A 22,067-nucleotide genomic window follows, 5' to 3' on the forward strand; every position below is an offset into this window, starting at 1 on the left:
CCTGGGCAACAGAGCGAGACTGTCTCAAAAACAAACAACCAAACAAGATGGTAGCACTATTTCTGGCTTCTTAAAGCCATCTCAAGCACCAAACTGTCTTTTTCCTCTGTACTGATTAACTCTACAATTAGTTACTGTGAAAGGACAGACTCAGGCAAGCCTGTCCTACAAGAAAAACATTCTATGTGCCTTCTCTTAGGATAGAATACAAATGCTGTGCTTGCATGTAAAACTATTCTCTTTCATGTATAGTTTTAAAAAATAACCCGGGGTTTCATCTTCTGACTTTTTTTTGAATGCTCTCTCATATTCCAAATGGATTGTTAAAAACTAGATTCTCTCGCAAAACAATGTGAATACACTTAACACTACTGAACTGTGTGCTTAACAATGGTTAAGATGGCAAATTATTTTGTTTTATTTTTTGACATGGAGTCTTGCTCTGTCGCCCAGGCTGCAGTGCAGTGGCATGATCTCAGCTCACTGCAATCTCTGCCTCCCGGGTTCAAGTCATGATGGTAAATTTTATAGGTATACTTTCCCACAATTAAAAAACTCCACTAGACTCTGTTAACTTCCACTGTTTCTTGGGTGGGGTGGAGCGGGGAAGCTCAATAACAAAATGACCAACCCTTGGCTTCAACAGTTAGAGACTTAGAGAAATGGATAGCTTGAATTCTGTGTATGTGAATTCACAGAACGTGGGGTGTGGGGTGTGGGGTGTGGGGGTGGTGCTGCACCTCAAACCCTCCACCATCAATTTTAAACATTCATTTTTGCCTGCTCATTCACCAGACATGTAATAATACAGACATGTAAATTTGTCTCTTTATGGCTTATAAACCAAACAGGAAAATGAAGAGCAAATGAGTTTGTCGGCAGATCATCAGCGTCAAACGAATTCAAAGTTGGCTGTGACACATGTATAACTGCTGTTCCATAGGTAGACGTTTGTTTTCTGACAGTAAAGAAACATAAACCTAGAGAGCCAGGTACTCCTTGAGGAAGGCGGAAGGCGTTCATACTCATCACCTTTTAGAAATCCCCCTCCAAGTTGCTGACAATCCATCTATCTCTAAACTAGAAACCTCTGTGCATTCACAGCCTGCAACCTGCCCGGCCTTACCTCTGACTACTCAGCTCCCTTGAAGAGGATCAACCAGCCTGCTCCTGAGAGTACTGCCAAATACCACACCCCGGGTCTGCATATCCAAAGGTACAGGAAGTGGTCTGTCCAATGCCTGGGTGATTGCATCATCCCAACATGCTTCAATGTACAAAGTTTGAGTCACTCTCCACTCTCTACATAGCTCTTAAACCTAAATCTCCTTCCAGCCTAGCAGCAGGGCAGAGGACTTCTGACACAGCCCTCCACTCTTTCAGACCAGTGCTAAATTTGGAAAGCAGCAGGTCATCCGAATAAAAACAACTTCGGGCACCACTATCATTGACTGTCCATCAGATACAAAAGCAAAAGAAAAGGTTGAAATGAACACATGAGAAGTCTGAAGTTTCTCTCTCCCTGGGAGAGACACAGAAGGCCTCATGGGCAGGTGGGTCTCAGGCTGTACAACAAACTGGCTAAGGAATTGGTTCCCCAAAATGATCCATACCAGACTGACCTGTAAAGCTTATTACAATTATGGACTACTGGCCCAGGAGATTCAGGTGCAACCATTATGTGGTGTGGCCCCTTAACCCGATGAGGCAGGTTAGGGAGCCACCGGGTTAAAGCACTTCAGCCGGAACAGTGCTGAGTCAGCATACCAGCTCTAAGCCACAGGAATGAGTAACTTACGCTCTGTGAGGAAGGAGGACAATCTGCAAAATTACATATATACATATATATTTTTTACATATTTACATATATGTATTTTGAGTCTCACTCTGTCACCCAGGCTGGTGTACAGTGGTGCCACTTCAGCTAACTGCAACCCACGCCTCCTGGGTTGAAGTGATTCTCGTGTCTCAGCCCCCAGAGTAGCTGGGATTACAAGCGGGTACCAACATACCTGGCTAATTTTTGTATTTTTAGTAGAGACAGGGGTTTCGCCATATTGACCAGACTGCTCTCGAATGCCTAGCCTCAATCGATCCACCCGCCTCAGCCTCCCAAAGTGGGATTACAAGCAAGAGCCACTGCTCCTGGCCTGCAAAATTCTATTTTGAGGCAAGCTCTAATTGTGAATGTTCTCTGAAACTCGTCCTTTGCCACCAAGTTCAAATTTAGGTGTTCATTCACGCTTGTGAATGTTAATTACCTACCCATATAGATGACTCACAGCTTTACTTTCAGACCTGACGCATCTATTGCCCCTAACTCACCTAAACCCAGCTACCCCTCCTAGCTTTGAATTCAAATCAACCCTTAACCTACCTTGAACACTGGCTTCCTGTTCTCATTTCTGTTGACAGTCCCACCTTTCCAGGTCTCTCTAGATTTAAATCTTCTGTCATCTTGGATTCTTCACATCTCCTGCCTTCCACATCTAAACACTATAAAATGAAATGATGACAATTTTTCTTTTTCTTTTTTTTTTTTTCCTTTTTGAGACGGAGTCTCACTCTGTCGCCAGGCTGGAGTGCAGTGGCACGATCTCAGGTCACTGCAACCTCTGCCTCCCGGGTTCAAGCGATTCCCATGCCTCAGCCTCCCAAGTAGCTGGATTACAGGCACACACCACTGTGCCTGGCTAATTTCTTGTACTTTAGTAGAGATGGGGTTTCACCATGTTAGCCAGGATGGTCTTGACTTCCTGACCTCGTGATCCGTCCGCCTTGGCTTCCCAAAGTTCTGGCATTACAGGCATGAGCCACCGCCCCCAGCAAGTTTCTTTCATAACAACTCACAAAGCATTGTGTTCCAAGCAGTTCCCATTGATACTATCCTTGTCCAGGTCCCCTTGGTTCCCTGCAATAGCCACTCATGGTCCCTCAACTCCCACTCCAATCTGACCTACAAGATTAACCTTCCTCAAATTCAATTTTGACCACGTATTTCCCCTGCTCAAAATCTTTTCATAATTCCCCATTACCTGCAGATAGAGTCAACACCAAGCTTGGCCAGGCATTCACAGTCCCTAATTGGTCTGGCCAGAACCTATCATTAAATGACAGATTTCATACTTGATCCATCTCTTCTAGCAAAGCTGACCCATTCAAACTCCCCACAACAAGTTGCCCTGCAACTTCCTGCCTCTTGGCTTATCTCACTAGGTTTACGCCACTAGGAATGCCTTTCCCTCTCTAGGTATAAAATCATGTACAGCCTTTAAGGCCTAAGTTCAAGTCCTACCGTCTCCCCTTGAAGCACTTCCTGATGGCTGCCACCTAACAGCCACCCTCCCAGAACACACCCAGCATCCTGCAACTTCTGAACCTTTCCTTCTTCCCCTCTCCCTTCCCTTGTTCCCTCTGCATTCTACCTTTGACAAAGCTGAACTTGGTCCCTGGCACTCCACACAGTCCTCTTGGCCCAACCCACTTTGCTCTCTGCCCTTTCTGGAAGTTCCTGGGCACTTTTTGTCTGACTCTCATTGATGGTCATTCATACACTGGCTTCCCGGCCACGTCTCCCTAAAAAGAGCAAATCTCATACAGAAGCAGTACAGGTTTATTACTAACATTTTAGAGAACAAATAGAAGCAAGAAGAAAAAACTTAAAAAAAAACCCTCTTATTATTCCACTTCTCAACTCATTGAAACTTTTGTATGTGAATCCATCATCTCTGTTTATGTATTTTTTTTTTTTTTTTTTTTTTTTTTTTGTGGCGGGGTCTGCCTCTGTCACCCAGGCTGGAGTGCAGTGGTGCATTCTCTGCTCACTGCAACCTCCGCCTCCTGGGTTCAAGTGATCCTCCTGTACAGACTCCAGAGTAGCTGGGATTACAGGTGTGCACCACCACACCAGGCTAATTTTTGCATTTTTAGTAGAGAGATGAGGTTTCACCATGTTGGCCAGGCTGGCCTCCAACCTCTGACCTCAAGTGATATACCTGTCTCAGCCTCCCCTAGTGCTGGGATTACAGGTGTGAGTCACTGTGCCTGGCCTTATTGGTGTTATTTTTTGTTTTGTTTTTTGAGAAGGAGTTTCACGCTTGTTGCCCAAGCTGGAGTGCAATGGCGCAATCACGGCTCACTGCAACCTCCACTTCCCCGATTCTCCTGCCTCAGCCTCCCAAGTAGCTGAGATTACAGGCACCTGCCACCACCGCCCAGCTAATCATCTAGCTGTTGAACCCTTTGACTCTTTTTTATTTTATTTTATTTTAAGATCGGGTTTCACCATGTTGGTCAGGCTGGTCTTGAACTCCTGACCTCAAGTGATCTGCCCGCCTTGGCCTCCAAAGTCCTTGGATTACAGGCGTGAGCCACCGTGCTCAGCCTGAACCCTTTGACTCTTAAAGGAATATGCATATACCTCTCTGTAACTCTCAAACTGTTAAACATAGCTTTGAACACAGAGTAGATGGCTCAGATGTTTAAAACATACATTCAAAAAATATTTTAGGGGTGTTAGTGAATAAATGGTTCCAAGCGTATTGCCCACAGCAATCTATGTGAAAACCTACTGACTGGGCATGGTGGCTCACGCCTGTAATCCCAGCACTTTGGGAGGCCGAGATGGGTGGATCACGAGGTCAGGAGTTTGAGACCAGCCTGACCAACATGGTGATACCCCCTCTCTACTAAAAATACAAAAATTAGCTGAATGAGGTGGCACCCTCCTGTAATACCAACTACTTAGGAGGCTGAGGCAGGCGAATCGCTTGAACCCGGAGACAGAGGTTGTAGTGAGCCAAGATCATGCCACTGCACTCCAGCCTGGGTGACAGAGCGAGACTCCATCTCAAAAAAATAAAAAAAACCCTGCTATATCTAAATGATTACTTGAAAAGCACCCCCAAAATGTATATATCAAACATTCTAAATATACAAGAACACTTCACAATATTACGAATCCTCTTGGTGTCGGGCGCGGTGGCTCACACCTGTAATCCCAGCACTTTGGGAGGCTGAGGCGGGTGGATCATGAGGTCAAGAGATTGAGACCATCCTGGTCAACAAGGTGAAACCCCATTTCTACTAAAAATACAAAAAATTAGCTGGGCATGGTGGCGCGTGCCTGTAATCCCAGCTACTCAGGAGGCTGAGGCAGGAGAATTGCCTGAACCCAGGAGGCAGAGGTTGCGGTGAGCCGAGAGCGAGCCATTGCACTCTAGTCTGGGTAACAAGAGCAAAAACTCCGTCTCAAGAAAAAAAGAATCCTATTGGTAATCTTTTCTTAACAGATGCTTATTCTTTAATTTGCTGTATTAATCTGATTTATACCTAAAATGCAGATTACCCTTATATAAATGTTTCATAAATTCAGACATGAAATATGGGGGTAGGGAGAAAGGATGAGAGGAAAAGGGAAGTTTGCCACTTCATTGCACTTAAATTTTCGATTAATTTATTTAGCAACAATTCTGGTTTGAACCAAAATTTTAAAGTCTAATTATCTCACATAGAAGGAAATCCTGCTCCTTAACAGGGTGATAAACTCTAAGATCATGAATGTGTTAATTTTTTTCAAGTTTCAAGAAAACTTGTATAACTCTGCTATTTTCATTCAGAATGCAAGACTGTTCAAAGTATAGAATTTGTCATCTTTCTATAACAGCTGTTCTGCAGTTTAAGCAAACACCATAAATGAAAATGACTTTTGCCAACTGAACTGAAGATCCTCTATTGAGAAAGTAATGTAGAAAATCCCGGCCAGGTATGGTGGCTCACGACTGTAATCCCAGCACTTTGAGAGACCAGGAGAAAAGGACTGCTTGAGCCCACAAGTTCAAGACCAACCTGGGCAACATGGTGAGACCCGTCCCCCCCATCTCAAAATTAAAACAACAACAAACTAAAAAAGTCCAATCTACTTCCCCAAAGAAGGCCAATTATTATTATTCCCATTCTACCAGTGAGACAACTTCAGCAAGGTTTACTTAGTTACGAATAAAAAAAAAAAAGGTAGACCGGGGATGATTACATCTCCACAAAAGTTTTCACAACAAAAGAACCTCTACTTTTATATATTTAGAATGTAATTCAATTGACCAGTTTTGGTCTCCCAGGAATATATTATACATTCCTTAAAGTAAAATACATCTCAATGTATGTTTCTTTATTTAGAGTGCCTTGGAGACAGAAATTTAATTCCTAAGTCAGTCAGCTTTTCAGATAACCCTTAAGAGGATAATACACTCCTTTTTGTTTCTGAATAAAAACTCCCAGCAGTTGTGTATTTTTTCTGGGTTTGCAGCTTCACTGCTCTTTGAGCCTGGGTTCAGCAGCCCTGCCTACACCTTGTGACTAAGGTCCACTGGATAAAACCAAACGCAAAAAAATGGGACAAAAACCAGGTTGGGTGCAAAAACCAACCAGATGAAAAAAAAAAATGGGACAAAAATCATTTATGGTGTTTGCTTAAGAACGGTTTGGGCTGCTGGGCGCGGTGGCTCATGCCTGTAATCCTAGCACTTTAGGAGGCTGAGGTGCGTGGATCACCTGAGGTCAGGAGTTCAAGACCAGCCTGGCCATCATGGTGAAATCCCATCTTAAAAAAAAAAAAAAAAATTTTTTTTTTTTTTTTTTTTTTTTTTAAAGAAGAAGGGTTTGGGCTATAAACACACAAGGCTAAATTTCCCTTTGCAGCCTCATCTCCTACCCCCCCCCCCGACTTTGCTTGTCTCACTAGCATTCAAACCCAAAGCCCATCTCTTTTAAATCTCCATCCTCCCTTTCCTCATCACGTGCCTGGGGTGTGAGGTGCCACTGTGCTCTTGAGGGAACTGGGCTGCTCTCCTTCTTCTGCTTTGAGGAGGGCCGGGTTTTTTTCTTCTTCTCCTTTTAATAAAGGCCTTTTCACGTTTGTTTCTCAGGCCTTCCCCAAATACAAAACTGTCACTGTCCCCTGCTCCTTCCAACTCTAGGGTATCAACTTCAAACCTTTGTATGAACTAAGTCAGTGAGATTAAAACGTCCGTAAATGTATGGCAACCCCGGGCTTGCGTTTGGAAGACTCAAATCCTAAAGCAAAAACGTTTAGTTTGTATTCTCTGAAATAGTAAAAAATAAACAACAACACAGAAAACACAGCAACTCCACCTCCTGCCCAGCTTTCCTTTCCAACTTGGTTCGGTAATAAGAAAAGTTAATCCACCCCCTAGCGCAGCGGCAGCCTCCTCCTCGGCCAGGCTCACCTAGAACATTCACTGCATCATTGCATCCAAGCCAAACTCGGTTACTGAGGCAACTAAGTTTTCCTTCCCAAAGGGTCACAGGGAAACACATCCCTCGGGATCCCCTGGTAACCGTCCACCGATAATGCTGGGGAACCACAACAGCAAATGACTCGCTTTCCAAGGCTGGAGCTGGCCGCCTCGGTCGGCCACAGCGGGGGTGTGCGTGGGGGGTGTGCAGCATCCAGTTACATTCCTGACCCACTTTCGCGTTCCCTCCCTCCCCCTCCTCTTCCTCCTCCTCCCAGGCAGGCCGCGAGGGCGCCAGCGCTCCGAGTAGCCACCCGCGAGCACTCCCTAGACCGCTGCCGGCTGGGTGCACCCGGCCTTGGGCACTACGCGGGGGGGAGAGGGGGCACAGGGGGAGCCTGCCCCCACCCCCACCCTCACCCCCGGCTTTCTTGCGCGCTCCCTCTTAGGTCACATGGACGCGCGAGCACCTGTTGGCGACCTCAGCCTCAGACCGAGCCCCCCCCCCCGCCGTCCCCCTCCACCCTCAAGGCAAAGCCCCCTGCGGGAGGGAATAGGAACGCTGTCCAGTTCCCGTTCTGCAAACCCTGTTTTGCTAGGAGGGCGCAGGGGCCGGCGAGCGACGCCTGCACAGCTGCTCAGTTTAGCAAAGTGCAAAAGCGCCGCGGCGAAGCGGCTACTGGGTGGAGGGGTTCCTAACTCCCCCATCACCCTCCTCCCCCGAGGCGGAGCGGGGAGATAGGGTGCGCCCGCCCCCAGCCCAACTCCGCTGGAAACCTGGGCTCCTCGCGGGCGCAGGGCAGGGATGCTGTGGAGTCCGGGCCAGGGCCGCAGGGGCGAGGGCAGGTAGCGGGTGGTGAAGGGTGGGTGTGCGTTCCAGGCAGCCGAGTGCAGGAAGGGGGCGGGAAGCTGCCGTCGCAGCTGCAACTTAGCGTGCAGAGCAACTCAGCAACTTTGCCTGCGCCGCGCGCCCCTCCCCCGCGCCACCGGGCCGGGCCGGGGGCTGCGCGGCGCCTGCGGGGACAGACTGGAGGTGCCGGCCAGTGGGGAGGAGACTGGGCTGGGGCCGCGGAAGTGGCACAGCCTCACTGGGGGCAGGAGTTGGGGGCGCCCCCCCGCGCCGCGCACGACCCCCACTAGCCAGGCCCTCCACTGCTTCTGGGCTCCGCGCGAGGAAGGGGGCGGAAGGATGGCGGCGGAACCATGGAAACTGCGCCGGGCGGATAAATAAGGAGAGGGCCGGGCGAGGCCGTCCGGGGCTGCCAGCATCTCGGAAGGCGGATGCAGCGCCCTGGGGAAGCGCGGCCCTGCTCGCACAAGTTGTTCTTCGCCCTCCCGCCCGGCTCCGCGCCGCGGCCGCCCTCGGGGGGCGCCGCCTGGAGAGGCAGGCCCCGGCCGGGAAGCAGGCCGCCGGCGAGGGTTGCGAGGTGTGGGGCAGAGGAGAGTGTGAGGGTGACCCCGGGGTCATCAGCTGTGTGTATCTGGCCCTAAAGACTGCGCTAAATTCTGGCAGCTCTCGCTAGTCCCGAGAGCCTGGAAAACCCCAGGTGCGCGTCCCGGAAGGTGGATTCAGGTAGTTCAGACATTCAGAAGCTTTAATGGAGCTAAATCGAGGAGTACAGGGAAAGACTGGGAACTTGGGACAGCCTGGGATGGTACCCGATGTCCCCGAAGTCGTGCCCACACCCCTTCAGGGCGGCTGCCGGGGGGAGACGGATTGGCAACAGGGAAGCAGGACGTAAACCAGGAGGCTCGGGCCAGGCCCCTGCGCTCAACCGCACCCATTCCCTGCAAGCAGACGTATCCTCCAACCTTCCTCCCCGGAGCGCACACATTTCATCTGACTCACTGCAGTTACTGATGCTCTCTGGCCAAGCCTATTGCCTGTAAAGCTAGAGATTTCAGTGATGGTGTTATGAAGTTGAGTCACTTCAGGGTGTGGGGAATCTTCAGACGCAAAGGGGTTATTTCAAGTGAAAGTAAACTACCTGTGCGGAGAAGCCTGGCAGCCAGCTGAATGGTTTAATTACATGCCATCTTAATTTAAAGAGATTTGCATGCTCATGAGGCCAGCTGGACAGTTACATGGTGATGTGTACCTGGAAATTACTTTTTAACTGGATAAGGTCAATTTATTTCACACCACGAAAGCGTGAACTGTATTTCTCTTTTTTGAATTCAAAATTTTTGGTTCTTTTACTTCTTTTTCTTATTTCTCTAATCCCATGACGTTATTTTCTTTTACTTCTTAATGGAAAAAAAAACACCTACCCTTTTCCTCTGAAATAATTATGAAAGTTTAGGCTAGAGCATAGTTTTCCAGAATATCATTCCAAAGAACTAAATTTTTAGTATGTCCATAAGTTATATTTGAAAAAAGGGTTCTATGGGCATATATCGCATCACATTTATTCCCAGATTTACAAAATTTTGAATGTTAACATCTCTGATGGCTTATATTTGGCGCCATCTTAGCACTGGGTCATAGTTTAATTGGCAATGGTTTTCTTTCTTAGTGGTCCATAAAATAAGGAAGTTTGAGAAATGCTGAGTTAAACAAGTTAAATAAGTGTATTTGTTACACAAGAATTAAATATAGCAGTGTAAGGCCTTTCAGAATCTTCGATGTGCTAAGGTGTTTGAATCACCACGAAGAGTTTATAATATGCAAACGTTCTTAAATGTATTTGTTCGGTCATTTTTTTTTGGTGAAGATTTTGTCTATGGCTAGTATTCCTTTCGGGAACTGCTGCTTTGCTGCTCTAGGGATTGTGCCAGATTTGAACAGCAGTAAGGGAAATGTTCATGTATCAACACGGTGTCATTAGGAATCATCAACTGATAAACTGAATTTAGTATAATTACCAAAAAGAGAGAAAAAGACTATTTGAGGAAACATTTAAAGGCAGAACTGTTCATATTTGGCTACAATAGAAACTGAATCAGGACCATCTTTAGAGAATTGGTTCCAGTAAGTCAGAAAATTAGTAAGTCAGAAAATTTATGTATCTGATCTAATCCATGTTATACTATCTCCTGCATTATTTTAATTCGTAGGAGTTAATAAAAATGTCTTATTTAAATTAGATTGGCACTAAGCTACTCCCCAATTACTTACAAAAAGTCTCTCAAAACATTGTTACAGAAAAATAAGAAATGGCGGTGAGCACATAAAAGAGTACTCTAAATAAAAAGAAAGAAAGAGCAAGAGGCATTTCCAGTTTTCCAAAGACAGATAAAATTGAGCATAAAAATGAGGCGTGGTGGCTCATACCCGTAATCCCAGCACTTTGCAAGGCTGAGGCAGGAGGATCTCTTGAGGCCAGGATGAGACCAGCCTGGGGCAGCAAAGCAAGAACCCATCTTTACAAAAAATTTAAAACAAAAATTAACTGAGCATGATGTCAGGTGCCTGTGGTCCCAGCTACCCGGGAGGCTGAGGTGGGAGGATTGCTTGAGCCCAGGAGTTGAGGCTGCAGTGAGCTGTGATAGCACCACTGCACTCTAGCCTGAGCGACAGATAGAGACCTTGTCTCTGAAAAAAAAAAAAATCGAGCATAGGAAAGAAAAATCCCTTACTAAAAGTAAGAAGTAAAGCAGACATTTTTATAAGCAAATAAAATATCCTACTTAGAATGTTTAAAATACAAATATAGAATGTAAATTTACGTACATTAGCTCATTTCACATACAGTAATCCTGTAAGGTAGATAGAGCCACCTTTCTTACCCTCAGATTGTATACCCTCTGTTCATTTATGTAATGAACAGTTATTGAGAACCTACCAGGCTCCAGACAAGACACTACTTTGATGATAAAAAGACAAATATGAGAAGACCCCACTCTCTAGAAGTTCACTTCTGATAGGAGAGATGATACATAAAATAAATAATTGTAATACAGTGTGACACTAGGGCTTAGAAAGGTTAACAGCTTACCCAAAGGACTAGTCTTTTTTTTTTTTTTTTTTTTTTTAAGATGGGGTTTCGGCCAGGCATGGTGGCTCACGCCTATAATCCCAGCACATTGGGAGGCTTAGACGGGTGGATCACAAGGTCAAGAGATCGAGACCATCCTGGTCAACATGGTGAAACCCCGTCTCTACTAAAAATACAAAAAATTAGCTGGGCATGGTGGCGCGTACCTGTAGTCCCAGCTGAGGCAGGAGAATTGCTTGAACCCATGAGGTGGAGGTTACGGTGAGCCAAGATCGCGCCATTGCACTCCAGCCTGGGTAACAAGAGTGAAACTCCGTCTCAAAAAAAAAAAAAAAAAAGATGGGGTTTCACCATGATGGCTAGGCTGATCTTGAACTCCTGACCTCAAGTGATCCAGCCACCTCGGCCTCCCAAAATGTTAGGATTACAGGCGTGAGCCACCGTGCCCGGCCAGGACTAGTCTTAAGATTCTATAAGACCCGCTCTCTTCTATAATAGACATACTCTCAATTTTGCAAATAACACCATGCAGATATAGCTTTCGAAATAAACATAAAACCATACGTGTTGAAGCTTAAAAACCAGAAAGAAATTTAGAAATTATATGGGTTAACCCATTCATTTTACAGGCCTGGAAACTGAGACAAAGAAGAGAGATATGCTCAAGGTTATACAGTTATATATCAACCACATTAAATTAGAATCAGGACTTCTCCATCCCCAGCTCTGTGCACTTTAAGGCACTGCCCTACAGTAAGAGACAGTGAGAAGTCTCAATTGAGCCTGTTTCTACTGCTGTGCAGTGTTTGGGCCCATCTCAATAAAGACCCAGAGTGATTGTTGGATCAGTGATAAAATGTCCCATGACTAAGCACTTACTTAAAGACCTATTTCTCAGAGGAACTGTAAGGGGATTTCAGTTATGCAAGTTCCTTAAAAACAGCCACTATCCTTAAAAGTTGGAGATATAATTGATTTTAAAAAGTAAACAAATACGGTATGTTTGGGGAAATTTGAACACTATATATTAAAGACTATTTAGGAATTATTGTTCCTGGTTTGAGTATTAGTGAATTTGTGATCATAATATTTTTTCAAAGAGTTCTCATGTCTTAGACATACATCGTGAAATATTTGCACCAAAGTGATGTGATGTCTGGTATTAAAATAATAGCTTTTTTTTGGTGGGTGTGGAAAATGAAAAATGTAAGTGAAATAAGATGTCATATGCTGAAACTGGATGGTAGGCATGTGAGAATTCATTATACTATTATCTTTTTTTTTTTTTTTAAGACGGAGTTTCACCATGTTCGTCAGGTTGGTCTTGAACTCCCGACCTCAGGTGATCCGCCCACCTTGGCCTCCAAAGTGCTTGGATTACAGGCATGAGCCATCACGCCCAGCCTATACTATTATCTCTACTTTTGTATGTCTTTAAGAATTTCCAAAATAAAAAGGCCTTGTCTTTTGTCTATATGAAACAAAAATATTTTCCCTTCATTTGAGGTATGCACAGAAAGGGATACACTATTTCAGCCAGCTAGCATTCTTCCTATGTAATATTAAGTTAGTCCCGAAGCCACATCATCATGGAATCTATAGTATCATTAAGGGCCTCTTGGTGGCTAAGAAGAGTTGGTGCATTGCTGTTTTTATTATAAGATTTATAGAGCTGGTTTATAATACTGTGTTCTTAATTGTGTGGGTAATATATTTAAAACACATGTGGTAGCTACAGTTCTGGTTCTATTTTGAGTGACTTTGGATTTTTTTCCCCTTTCTATTCATATAAGGTGTATCTGCATCTGGAAACGATCAAAATCTCACAAAGACAACACAATGAGTGTGGTTAATTTAAGGGATAGACACCACTGAGGTTCTAAGCAAGATCACTATCATTCAATAAACATGTGATTGGCAAAACTTCTGGTTTTGTAGAGAGCTGGAAAACTGTAACGTGGGTGGGATTTCCAAGCACATGGAAATGAAACGAATTGCAAGATGAGACTAACTTCACGTGCTCAGATGCTTAGGGCAAAAATATTTTTATTTCACTTTGCTTAAATTACAGAAAAACACTTTAAGGATGTGTTGAGCATCCCTTCCTGCTTTCACATCATGTTTCTACTCTAAGTCAGTGGTTCCCAGTTGGTGGCTGAATACTCCCTCCGGGACACCGAGTCACTGCAAAGGGTCAGCAGTGCTTATTGTGAACCCAGCACTTCCTGCAAACGGAGTTGATAGTACTGGCATATAAAGGCACTCTGTCCAAATATGTGTCTTTGTCATTAATTAATAAACCACAAATTCATTTAAAAACATTTTTACATTTAAACATTTGTACATTTTACATTATTACTTTGTTGTTATTTATTTATTTCTTTTGAAACAGAGTGTCTCTCTGTTGCCCAGGCTGGAGTGCAGTGGCATGATCTCGGCTCACTGCAACTTCTGCCTCCTGGGGTTTGAGCGATTCTCCTGCCTCAGCTTCCTGAGTAGCTGGGATTACAGACACATGCCACCATGCCCAGCTAATTTTTATGTATCTTTTAAATTAATGAATATTCAAGTACAACTATTATATATATGGTGGAGGTCAAAAAAGGGGAACCAACTCTGGTGAGAGAAAGTTTAGTAAAGCAGACATTCTCTCTCTCTCCCCGCCTCTCTTTCTCTCTGTCTTTATTTTATGTAACATAATTTTTTGATTTATTTTATAGGATATAATATAAGAGATAAAATGGTGTTGGGGATAACTGTACGCTCTCATCACATTTGTTTTATCATTTGGCTGTCAAAACTGGAAGCTCCAAACATCTCTTCTTTGCAACTTCTTTCTTACCTAATCTACTTTGATGCCCAAAGCCAAGAAGAGGTTTTACAATCTATGCACATTGTCAGGCTGAAATACTCAGGATATAACGTCTCTGCTGGAACCTTTTACAGTCATGAAAACAAAATTCAATGGTACTTGTCAGAAACACAAATGGTGTTCACAGTGACTCAGAAGGTTCTTATTACAAAGTAAATTTTTACTCTAAATTTCTCTGCTTGCCTTGTATACTTTTCCCTTCAGCACGGTATCTTTTTTTTTTTTTTTTTTAAGGGTCTTTAGTCTTGGGTTATTATGGCCAGCAAACAAGCAGATGGCATCATTGCTGAGCAGGTTTCTAGTGTGAAGGATGATACACTGAGCTCTCAAATCATAATTGAAGGTGGGATTAGTTGGAAGAGTCTCGTTTATTAACAAAATCCTCTTCATTTCTTTTATTCCCCAATAATAACTTACCACTTACTAAGCCCTTACCCTGCACCTGGCATTTTATGCTAATCTTCACAGCAACTCTAAGAGGCAAACCTTCCATATTTTACAGATGAGGAATCTGACACTTAACAAGGTTGGGTAATTTAAGGTCATGCAGCCAGTGAGTGACACAATTAGAATTAGAACCCAAGTCTATGACTCCAAAGCCTTAACTAGCACAGACAGGGTTTCTGCACCAGCTCTTAGGTTTAATGCTTTGAACCCCTGGTTATCTTTGCAAAGGGAAGAATTGCCACAAACTGAGCCCAAATAAGGACAGCTGTCTCCTTGGCATCATTAGTCACTTCTTCCTTCATCACTTCCCAGTGGATAGGAGGTTAGTAAGTGGCTTAACCGCTACCGAGATCATCCGAACACTCCATGCACAGATGGCACGGGGCTAGATGTGACTTAACCTAATTATTCTACCCTTTCTGGCTTTTACTTCTAGAAATAGTCATCAAAAAAAAAAAAAAAAGGAGGGGGATGGGGGAGACTTTGAAAGCCTTATTTATGTCTTTCTACCTGAAAGAAGAGGAAAATTATTTTTGAGGCAAATGAGTTCCTAACTTTCCTGAAAGAAAGGGAGATGGTTTATTTATGATTTGTCTGAGGAGCAGTGAACGAAGAGGCCATTGCGCACAATAGCTATTAAGTCACAAGTAACGTGTGGACCCCGGAAGATTCCACTCTTTGGCATGTATCAAGGCTAAAAAAGTGGAGAATCTTCTTAGTTTCATTTCCCATCCAGCCTTTCTTAGGTACTTTGAAGATAACTCACCTCTCACTTTCTATGTGCTTTTTAGGACCCTGAGCCACATTGCCATCAGCTAAAGTCTTTTTATTTTATTTTTATTTCTATTTTGTGCTCTGTCACCTGGATTGGAGTGCAGTGGCACAGTCTCAGCTCACTGCAACCTCCCCCTCCCAGTACAAGCGATTCTCCTGCCTCAACCCTTCCCCAACCCCCGGCCCCCGAGTAGCTGGGATTACAGGTGCCCACCACCATGCCTGTCTAATTTTTGTGTTTTTAGTAGATACGGGTTTTCACCATGTTGGCCAGGCTGGTCTCGAACTCCTGACCTTAGGTGATCTGCCCATCTCAGCCTCCCAAAGCGCTGGAATTACAGGCATGAGCCACCGCACTCGGCTGATGATAAAGTCTTCAACTGGCCATTTTCCTCCGTGTATTTTTTCCTCAGCATGTCTACTTTGAGATGGATGAAAAAGCAGCCTCTCTAACCACCTCAACTTTCCAGTAGGATTGTCTGCCAGAAATAAACCCCATTCTTTAGGAAGACAAAAACCAAGTGTTCCGGGCTGACAGCTTCTGAGGTCGCCCCTGTACTATGTAAATTGTCACCACTCACTAGGTAGAGAAATAAGAGGAAGCCACTTAAAATGTTTTTCAAAAAGTAGAAAGAGTTATTCAAAACATAGAGATGAGGTCTTGTTATGTTGTCCAGGCTGGTTTTGAACTCCTGACCTCAAGCGATCCTCCTGCTTTGGCCTCCCAAAGTGCTGGGATTATAGTATGAGCCACCGTGCCTTCCTGGAAGCCACTTATATTTGAGAGTTGGGAGGAAGGGGTGGCTTTCTGGGCTCAGGGAAGCAGCAAGGCAGCAGGGCAGGGAGCAGGTGCCACTGGCAGGTAGCCAGCACTGCCGGCCTGCAGGGTGAGGGATAGGAGAAAGGCAGACCAAGAGGCTGCGTGCTTTGTGGAAATAGCTGAAAATAGACCGTGAGGTTAGGCCCTGAGAATTGGACTCCTGCTAATGGCAAAGAGAAAAGCCAAGGTCCTCCATACACAAGACCAAGGCAACAAACAGGGACTTTGCACACTCTGAGTCTGGTCTGCCTGCCTAGGATGCCAGCTCGCAGCCCCGACTTGTTGAAAGAGCTCAACTTTTTATTATTTTATTTTTTTGAGACAGAGTCTCGCTCTGTCACCAGGATGAAGTGCAGTGGCGTGCTCTCACCACAGCCTCCGCCTCCTGGGTTCAAGCGAGTTTCCTGCCTCAGCCTCCCATGTACTTGGGACTACAGGCACTTGCCACCATGCCCAGCTAATTTTTATATTTTTGGTAAAAATGGGGTTTCACCATGTTGGTCAGTCTCGTCTCGACCTCCCTCCTCAGCCTCCAAAAGTGCTGGGATTACAGGAGTGAGCCACCGCACCCGGCGACTTTTTAATAATTTTTCTTCTTGCTGAATAACAAAGCGACCTAAGTAAAAACGTGTGCGTGTGTCTGCGTCTGTGTGTGTGTGTTTCCCCTACTCGGTTGATTTGGGGTCACATTGCACTTTACACTGTGCCTCTAAATTAGCTTTAGAAGAGAAAGCAATTATTTCCTTTCTTTCTTTTTTCTTTTTCTTTCTCTGTCCTGCTCTTAGGCAAGAAAGCAATGTTTCAAATCACAAATTCAGCTGCCGCTGCTGAAAGACAGTTCGCTCTGACTATTCTTCACCAGACGAGGCAGGTTAAACTCTTGTCAGCTGTATGTTGATTTGTTAACACTACCCATGTCCCAGGTAGCAGGCTCAGATGGGTCTCAAAATAGATCAGGCACACATGGCTGATAAGATCCCAATGGGCAGAAGGTAATGTTACACCATCTATGACATAACCTCTAGAATAATCACTGCTGCCCTTTGCTCCAGAATCCAGCTCCAGTGCATGCAAAAGTGGAAAGTCCTCAAGCAGTAGGGGGTTTAGTGTGTGTGTGCTTTCCCTGAAATTGGTTAAACTTCCACTCAGCTTTGGAAGCTTCTAATAAGCGGTTCACAGCCTTTTCTTCTCTTTCTTCTCTTTTTTTGCTTCAGTGGGATGGATGGCCAAACAAACTTTCTGGTGGCCGTTAAGAAGAACAAAATTCTTTGCGGAAGCACGTGCCAGTGTTTTACAATGCACAGCACACATCGAGGCTTGTGGCACACACTGGAACACAATCGGATTCCGGAGCTCTAGGGACAAAGAGTGCTGCTAATTTGTGCAGCCGCTGCTTTAGAATGGTGAGCAGGCGGGACACTCCTCTAAGAAGAGGAAGTCAGGGCATCAGCGCAAATTGATTTTCCAGGCGAAGGAAAGGGAAAGCCCCATCTTGGAAGAAATTTCAGTTTCTGTGGACCTGTGGACCTGATGTCAGGTTACCTTGCCCCTCCCCAGCAGGAGCCAAATGCCTGCGTCTTTTCTCCTGGAAAGCTGCCTTTCTAAGCTAGAGAACTGCTGCCACAAACCGATTCTGAGAGGAAGGGAATGTACTCTTCGTATTTATAGAGAAAACCAGGAAGTAAGGAGTCGCAGCCCCGGCTTCCTGGTCGGGCTGTTGACTCACACTGTCATCCTTCAGGCAGTTTCCTTCGTTTCTTTGCACCTCAGTTTCTCAGTTAAATGAAGGATGAAAATGGAATTCCCCTAGAGGCACTGGGAATACCTCATTAATGTTTGCATTTCTTTGTGATAACTGGGATTCAAGATCTGATTCCTGCAAACCAGCATTACATGGAAGATTTCATCTTTATTGTCAACTCTAGGCCATCTTCAAATTAGTCACCTTTCCCACTACTATCCATTCCATGATGTCCCCTTCCCACTCGGCCTGTTCTTTTCTGTGGTGACTTCAAATGATGTCATTTGCATGAGGTTTTGTCTCTGAAGAGAGGAGGCTTTAGTTTCTCTTGGTTCATTCCAGAACATGTGTCCTTAGCTCACCACAGGCTTGACTGGTTGTGGGAGATAGGATTGAGAGGCCAGGAATGGGATCTCAGTCACAACCTCCGTTCTCTTTTAAGGAATTTAGGTTGTCCCTTTGTACTTGGTTTTGTTTTTCCCCTTCAACGTGTCGACCTCATTGTTTGACTGGGGTGAACACATCACTTCCTCTTTGGGGGTCTGTGTTTTGTCTCCTGCTGGGTTTGAAATGTCATGTAATTTGTTGGGTTTTCACGGGATTATGTTTGGAGTTTGTTTGTTTTTTTGGTGTTCCCAAATCATCACTGTTCACCAGAACCCTCCCTCTTCTACCTCCTGATTAATGATGTGATAGAAATGTGCACTCCTCAGCATTTACCAAGAGAGACACATTCATCTTGAACTGCTCTGTCTGTTCTGTTGCCTATGAAGGGAGTTCCCCTGCAAGGACAAAAAAAAACCAACAAACCCCACAGTGCTGTTATCTTTCCTTCCTGCCGTGCGGTCAGGCTGCTCTGTCACTTTGCTCATTATCTGGCCAAACTTCTTCACTTCAGAGTGGATCTCCATGCTCCTCATCCGGAATCTGGTGCAAGCCTCAGGTCCTTCTCTCTTCAGACTCACCAGCCTTTCCTCAGCTCCTCATTCCTAGAAGCAACATTTATCTGCTATAGTAAGTATATTTTGGGAGATGAACTTAGAATTTATTATTCACTCATCCCACAAGCATTATTAATGTACTGCTACATGCCAGGCACTATACTAGACATCGGGTGTGTGATAAGAATAATGAGGCCAGGTGCAGTGACTCACCTGTAATCTCAGCACTTTGGGAGGCCGAGATGGGAGTATGGATTGAGGCCAGAAGTTCGAGACCATCTTGGGAAACATAGCCATCTTTTGTAAAGACCCTGTCTTTACAAAAAATAAAAATTAAAAAAATTAGCCAGACATGGCAGTGTGTGTGTGCCTGTAGTCCCAGTTACTCGGGAGGCTTAGGTGGGAGGATCCCTTGAGCCCAGAAGGTCGGGGCTACAGTGAGCTGAGTTATGCTTATGAACTACAAAAGGGCCTCTTTTGTAGTTCACTCCAGCCTGGGTAACAGAGAGAGACGCTGTCTCTAAAATAAAATAGGCTGGGTGCAGTGGCTCACACTTGTAATCTCAGCACTTTGGGAGGCCAAGGTGGCCGATCACAAGGTTAGGAGTTCAAGACCAGCCTGGCCAACATGGTGAAACCCTGTCTTTACTAAAAATACAAAAATTACCCAGACATGGTGGCGGGCACCTGTAATCCCAGCTACTTGGGAGGCTAAGGCAGGAGAATTGCTTGAATCTGGGAGGCGGAGGTTGCGGTGAGCCGAGACTGTGCCATTGCATGCCAGCCTGGATGACAGAGCCACTCCATCTCAAAAAAAAAAGAAAAAAGAGGCTGAGTGCGGTGGCTCCGGCCTGTAATCCTAGCATTTTGGGAGCCAAGGTGGGTGGATCACGAGGTCAAGAGATGGAGACCATCCTGGCCAACATGGTGAAAACCTGTCTCTACTAAAAATACAAAAATTAGCTGTGCGTGGTGGCACCCACCTGTAGTCCCAGCTACTTGAGAGGCTGAGTCAGAAAAGTCACGTGAACACAGGAGGCGGAGGTTGCAGTGAGCCGAGATCATACCACTGCACTCCAGCTTGGTGACAGAGTGAGACTCCATCTCAAAAAATAAAATAAAAATAAAAAATGAGATAAAATAATGAGACTCATCTTCTGCTTCTAAGAGCAGGGCTACAGGCAGAAAAGGGATGGCGGAGGTGCAAGTTGGGATGGAGAGGGCTGAGAAAGACCTGCAGAGTCATGAGTTACAAGGCAAAGAGAGGCCCTTTTGTAGTTCATAAGCATTATGATTGGGTTTTTGCATGTATGTGAAACCTTGTTAAGATGTTGGCACTTTACCCATAAGACATGAAACAAAAGCACACACCAGAAAACAGTGCAACAAGAAAGATTTCTGCCTTGAATCTAGTAGTGATAATATTCATTGCAAAACTTTACTATTATAACAAAACATTCCCCTGAACTCTTTTTTTTTTTTGAGACAGAGTTTCGCTCTTGTTACCCAGGCTGGAGTGCAATGGCGCGATCTCGGCTCACCGCAACCTCCACCTCCTGGGTTCAGGCAATTCTCCTGCCTCAGCCTCCTGAGTAGCTGGGATTACAGGCACGCACCACCATGCCCAGCTCATTTTTTTTGTATTTTTAGTAGAGACGGGGTTTCACCATGTTGACCAGGATGATCTCGATCGCTTGACCTCGTGATCCACCTGCCTCGGCCTCCCAAAGTGCTGGGATTACAGGCGTGAACCACCGCGCCCAGCCCTCCCCTGAACTCTTACTGTGTGCCAAGCACAGTGCTCAGTAATCGGAATCCTTAGCCCTTTATGGTGAGTTCTGTATTCACCCTTATTTTACAGATGAAGGAATGGAGATTTGAAGAGGCTAAGTAATGAGTGCAGGGTGATGAGCTAATATCAAACTCAGGCATTGAGGCTATTCTGTCCAGAGAAAGAAACACATGCTATGGACTTTCTGGACAGGGTTCTGCTATACTTACACAGCACTAGAAATTAAGTCCTCTCCTCTTTGTTTCTCTGAAAAGAAATACTTTGCTTCCTGTGTTCTGGAAGGACACTGAATGAAGCCGGTTGTGGTTTTTTTCTATTTTTTTTCCCTTCATTATGAAGCTTAGTTTGGCTGGATATGCTGGTTGTGTTTTAAAGCATGTCCATTAAAGCATCTTTTGGCTTCTGAGCCTTTAGCAGGAGGCTCCTGCTATGTTTCACATGACCCTGTTTTAGTGAGCTCTCTGTTGGCCTTAGGGGAAACATGGGGCCATTGTGCTAATCCAACGAGGAGCATCTGCTTAGAAAGAGATTTTTTTGGGTGATGCCAGTGGCTGAGTAGCTCTCCCTTCATCATAAGGAAAAAGAAGTCTTTCTAATACATTTAAAATTTAAAACTATTAAGAACTTCTTCTTGACCTCAAATGAGCATCCTTGAAATTGACATGCTTGCCAAGGTCTTGGATGGTGTCTTTTGCTATAGTTAAGGGGCACATCATCACAGTTCTTATCTGATTTCTCTACATCATTTGCTGCTGTCATCTTTTAAATGAATCTGTTCTCTTGGTTTTCTTCCTCTCTCTCTGATCGATGCTTTGCTTTCAGGGTGGGTGGTTTCCAAAGATATATTTATTCTCTCATTTCAAGGTACTCTCATTTTCAGACATCTCATTCATGATCAGGGCTTCTACTGTCAGCTCTATGTGAATGGCTTCGGAGTCTCTATCTTCAGACTGTATCTTTCTTCTTGGGTGCACATGTATGCACAAGGCTGTGGCTTGAGTAACCTCAAACTCAACAGGTCCAACACCTAACTTGTCCTCTTTGCCCCAAGCCCTCTTGCGTTATCCCTGAGAAGGGCACTACTGGCCATCAATTGGCCAAAGCTAGGGCCTTTGGCATCATTCTCCATTCTTCCCATTCCCTCGCCCAACAACAGCTAATCCTTTAACAAGTTCCATTCCATAATGGTGCCTATCTATTTCTCTTCACCCTGTCACTGCCACCTCAGTTCATGCCATCATCATCTCTTCCCTGTGTGGATTCTTGATCCTGCCAATCCATGCAACTTGGATGATGTGAGTCCCCTTCTTAAAACTCTCCAAGGGTTGCTACTGCTCTTAAGATAAAGTTTAAATGCTTTGGTAGGGCTCACAAGGCCCTGTATGGCCTGGCCTCAGCTTTTGCTCTATGCCCTCCCATCACACTCATAATTCTCCACTTTCATATGCTACATCTTGCCTATGTAGTCTTCAGTACATGCTAATCCATC

General features: G+C 44.9%; 1 protein-coding gene, 1 long non-coding RNA gene and 1 pseudogene across 5 annotated transcripts in view; 2 read left to right on the forward strand and 1 right to left on the reverse strand.

Annotated features, from left to right (window-relative positions):
* Positions 1–8,156, reverse strand: part of RREB1 (ras responsive element binding protein 1) — a 203,226-nt gene extending 195,070 nt beyond the window's left edge. For all 4 annotated transcript variants that reach the window (XR_013533775.1, XR_013533771.1, XM_078368417.1 and 1 more), the window contains exon 1: positions 8,031–8,156. The gene's annotated coding sequence lies outside the window, so the exon portion shown is untranslated. The remainder of the gene's footprint in view (positions 1–8,030) is intronic.
* A 10,507-nt stretch (positions 8,157–18,663) lies between these two features.
* Positions 18,664–22,067, forward strand: part of LOC108591353 (uncharacterized) — a 34,362-nt gene continuing 30,958 nt past the window's right edge. Inside the window, exon 1 of the long non-coding RNA XR_004741637.3 lies at positions 18,664–18,859. This is a non-coding gene — a long non-coding RNA (uncharacterized LOC108591353). The remainder of the gene's footprint in view (positions 18,860–22,067) is intronic.
* Positions 20,053–20,139, forward strand: LOC118153406 (small nucleolar RNA U13; annotated as a pseudogene).

Source organism: Callithrix jacchus, chromosome 4, assembly GCF_049354715.1.
Source record: "Callithrix jacchus isolate 240 chromosome 4, calJac240_pri, whole genome shotgun sequence".
Classification (NCBI taxonomy): Eukaryota; Metazoa; Chordata; class Mammalia; order Primates; family Cebidae; genus Callithrix; species Callithrix jacchus.